Source organism: Lithobates pipiens, unplaced genomic scaffold, assembly GCF_037356315.1.
Source record: "Lithobates pipiens isolate NorthernLeopardFrog02 unplaced genomic scaffold, aLitPip1_a1.2 Scaffold_8, whole genome shotgun sequence".
NCBI classification, from domain to species: domain Eukaryota; kingdom Metazoa; phylum Chordata; class Amphibia; order Anura; family Ranidae; genus Lithobates; species Lithobates pipiens.
In genome coordinates, this window is record NW_027507903.1 from 226,315,071 (window position 1) to 226,319,734 (window position 4,664).

The 4,664-nt window shown below is 44.0% G+C and overlaps 1 long non-coding RNA gene across 1 annotated transcript; it reads left to right on the plus strand.

Moving 5' to 3' along the window:
- The first annotated feature begins 3,091 nt into the window (after positions 1-3,091).
- Positions 3,092-4,364, plus strand: LOC143962760 (uncharacterized). Its single transcript, XR_013270782.1, has 3 exons — positions 3,092-3,232; positions 3,317-3,432; positions 3,565-4,364. It is a non-coding gene; the product is annotated as an uncharacterized LOC143962760 (long non-coding RNA).
- The last annotated feature ends 300 nt before the right edge of the window (positions 4,365-4,664 follow it).

Below are 4,664 nucleotides of genomic sequence, written 5' to 3' on the forward strand. Positions count from 1 at the left end.
GGTTCCTTTAATACCTTAGTTTCTGATTAAAAATTATTGAGAGAATTGTCTCTCAATGGTGATATAGTTATTTCACTGTTAAAAATATTAAGTATTTATAGTAATTTTCTTGGTATTATGAACAGGTGAGAATGATCGTGTCCTTCCTTTTGACTCCTAGGGGTGGCGCCAACTGGCGGTGCATCATGCGTGGTCTCCATAGTGAAGATCACTGTTTGAATGAGCAATCGTCCAATCACTGGTCTCCTTTGGAATAGTGGTCACTGGCCACACCCCTCTATGGGCATTTTTGCCAGGGTGGCACCAGATCCGCTGGTGATGCGGGACATTTTTGCTTCGTACGACGCATGGCGTAATATCCGGTGTGATCAACGCCTGTGCACAGACCTCATTTTGATGTCCACGCCTCCGCCGCCACCATTGGATGCTGGTAGAGGTGGGGGGTGTGTGTAGAAAAGCAAGCTACTTTCGGCAAACTAGCCATGGTCCAGCACAGGAGAGGGAGAGCAAACTTGGGGAGCGATCTTTTGAAGGTAAAACCTCCATGATAAGATGAAAAACTACCCTATACTCAGGGGCGTACCAAGAGGTAGGCGAGGCTGGCGTCCGCCAGGGGCACAGGCCGGGGGGTGCAAACAAGGCCGGACTGGCCTACCGGGATACGGGACATTTTCCGGTAGGCTGCCTGCCCTGGGGCCGCTTTAAAATAAGCCGTGGCTGTGGGTGGCTGCAGCTCTCCCCCTCCCTCCTCCTGTCACACATAGCAGGCATGGAATTCAGTGTGAAAAGTTTGTCCGCGCTGTGACAGAAGTCCCGCCCTCCTCCTAGACCAGATTCTGTGATATATGTTCTGTCTATCACACAAGCTGGTCTAGGAGGAGGGCGGGACTTTTGTCACAGGCATCGTGCCCGAACATTTCACACTGAACTCCTGTACCATGCCCACAGCCTCTGCCCTCTTGACATCTTCTGTACTATGCCCATAGCTTCTGACATCTCCTGTACCATGTCCACAGCCTCTGACATGCCCTGTAAGATGTCCGCAGCCTCTGACATCTTGACATCTCCTGCACCATGCCCGCAGCCTCTGACATCTCCTGTACCATACCCGCAGCCTCTGACATCTCTTGTACCATGCCCGCAGCCTCTGACATCTCTTGTACCATGCCCACAGCCTCTGACATCTCCTGTACCATGCCCGCAGCCTTTGACATCTTGACATCTCAAGTGCCATGCCCACAGCCTCTGACATGTCCCGTACCACTTCCGCAGCCTCTGACATCTCCTGTACCATGTTCGCAGCCTCTGACATCTCCTATACCATGCCCGCAGCCTCTGACATCTTGACATCTCCTGTACCATGCCCACAGCCTCAGACATCTCCTGTACCATGCCCACAGCCTCTGACATCTCATGTATCATGTCCACAACCTCTGACCATCCCCTGTACTATGACCACAGCCTCTAAACCCTCTCTTGTATCATGTCCGCAACCTCTGACCATCTCTTGTCTTATATCATGTCTGAAGCCTCTGAGGGAGTCTGGAGAGGAGTCAAGAGTGGGAGTGCCACTGGGATGGGGGTCATGGGAGAAGTCAGACTTGTGTGAACTGTGAAGAGGAGACTATAGGAAAACCAGAGCCACCAAGCTGGAGCCGACTGACAGAGCTCTGCAAGGTGCACTTGAGAGGAGGTCAGTGACAGTGCCGCCATGTCAGTCTGAGGGGGGGTCACTGATGTAAGGGGGGAGTGAATACTATAATGTAAGGGGGCACTGAGATAAAGGTTTCCCCCTTATAAAAGTAACCCCCCCTTACCTTCGTGTATTCTTTCTGCGGAAGGTTGTCATCAGAGTTCTCCCACATTCCCAGAGTCCCAGGTGCCCCCCTTGATGATTGCTCCACTTTTACTACTGTTAACTGGAATTTGCTGTTTATATATATATATATATATATATATATATATAGCGCTGTGTGCTTTTATATCAGTCTTATCTATATATAATATGCTCTTCAAATGTGTTTTAAGATGCATGGTTTTCCTTTTTATGAACAAGGAAATAATGACGTTATGTGGTTGAGTTGGTATAATCATCTTTTTCAGGGCTAGTTTTTATTCCCAGTCCGGCCCTGGGCTCAAATTGGCAGTGTTCTACTGCTCTTCTAACTGTGACCAGCCTACAGCAGGTGGAAGCACATCGCCGTCTGTAAGGATCATACTGACAGCAGCTTAAACTTGTCTGTGCTGGGGATGTACTAATACTCAATGTACTGTGCTGGGGATTTACTACTACTCTGTGTAGTGTGCTGGGGATGTACTGTACTACTCTGTGTACTGTGCTAGGCATATACTGTGGGTGTACTCTGCTGGGTATGTACTATACTCTACTATACTATGTGTGCTGTACTAAGTGTGTACTTTATTCTGTGTGTACTGGGCTGAGTGTATACTGTGCTGGGCTGAGTGTGTGCTTTGCAGGGGATGTAGTAAGTGTGGGCTATGCTGGGTGTGAAGTGTACTGAGTGTTTATTGTGCTATGCTGGGTTATGTAGTGCGCTGGGTATGTACCATGCTTTGTTGGGTGTGTAGTGTACCCTGCTGGTATGTAGCCCACTGACTGTGTGCTGTGCTGGATATGTAGTGTAGTTTGCTAGGTATGTATGTAGTGTACTCAGTGTGCTGTGCTGTTCTGGGTATGTAGTGTGATGTGCTGAGTGTGTATTATACTTGGTTTGCTGGGTATTTAGCGTTCTGTGCTGGGTGTGTGTTGTGCTGTGCTCGGTATATTCTGTGCCGGTTGTGCAGTGTTCTGGGCTTGTACTGTACTGGATTTGTAGTACCTTGTGATAGGTGTGTAGTATGCTTGGGTATGTGTTGTGCTGAGTATCCCTTATCTTTAATGAATATGCAGACAATTAAAAATGAAAGGAAATTGATGTAAAAAAAACAAACAACTGAAATTCTAACTCTTGCCGATACACAGATGCTTGCCAAGGGTGCTGGAGACCCTAGGCATGCCTCTGCCTATACTTAGCTTATATCACTGGATAATATACTGTATTGTCAATTTTTTTGCTGCTCAATCCAGGTCCTTCTTCTGGGTGGATTTGTTTGGAGCCTGACTTGAAATCTTTTTTGGCTTTCCTCTCCACTTAAAGTAAAGGGAGACAATTGTTTGGATGTCCTTCTATTTAAAATATACAGGATTTACTGCTGTCTGCTGTTTTTGCAGGTAGGCAGCGTCATTTAAATTACCTTATAAATTCCTTGTCTACATTTATTTTGCATACTAGTCTTTATATCATCTTCCCCATAGATGGACCTATAGGGGGCGACTCTCTGCTTCCTCTGTGGTTTCACCAAATGATCAATTTTTCTTCTTCCCTGTGTTCCTTGGAGCCTTAGATTTAGTACCCTTTCATCAACCTACAGGTAATTTGAGACTAAGGAATGTTTTGCCTTTTCTATGCACACCCAAGACAACTGATTGAATTTTTTTGATGTGTTCTGATCTGATTTATAATGAGTGTTTATGAGTCTAATACTATGTTATTTTTTTTCTAGTGACCATATATACAGTGCCTGATATAAAGTTCTCCTGACGAAGCCATTCTTGTGGTGAAACATGTAGAGACGCAATCAGTTGCACCTGTCTATGTATTGTATGGCCTTACTTCGGCATCAATATGTTGAATTTTAACAGCAAATTTACAGTTATACAAGCTGTACACACACTACTTTACATTGTAGCAAACTGTCATTTCTTCAGTGTTGTTACATGAAAATATATAATAAAATATTTACAAAAATGTGTGGGATATACTTACTTTTGTGAGATTTATCAATAAACGATCAGACAAGATTCCAGCACTTCAGCATAAGGTGTCTATAAACTTCAAGCCGTAGCCTCTACAGCATGTGTATCCTACATTGCCCCCTGCCCTTCCTTATACTAGGTTTACCCAACTATCAGAGCATACTAAGTAATATTTTTTGGTTTATGTAAGAAAAGAGTAGACACCTTAGATGTTTAGATAAAAGGTAAAAGGAAAAAGAATGAAAGGAGAAAGAGAGGAGGGATGATGGAGTTCTTCGGTGGAGTCGATGGCACAAGGCATCAAGTTCCTCTAGGGGACGCCTCAATTTAAGAGTAAGTCAAATATTCATCTGAGAAGCAGAACATATCCCAGAGATTCCAACGTGTGTTGTTTTCTTCCTTCTTGTCCCTAAGGGAAGACATTATGTGTTCCCTCCGTTGAATGTCATTCATCCTGGCAAACCATTACGGCACAGCAGGTGGAGATTGTTGTTTCCATATGTAGGGGATGCATTAAGAAGATCTTTCAGCAGGGATTTACAGTATCTCTAGGACATTTTATGTATCTAAACAATAGGTTGCTGTTTAGGATATATATATATATATATATATATATATATATACAGTATCTGACACACATCACATTTTTGTAAATATTTTATTATATCTTTTCATGTGACAACTTGAAATGACACTCTGTTACAATATAAAATGGTGAGTGTACAGCTCGTATAACAGTGTAGATTTGCTGTCCCCTTAAAATAACTCAACACACAGCCATTAATGTCTAAACCGTTGGCAACAAATTGAGTACACCTCTAAATGAAAATATCCAAATTGGGAAAAA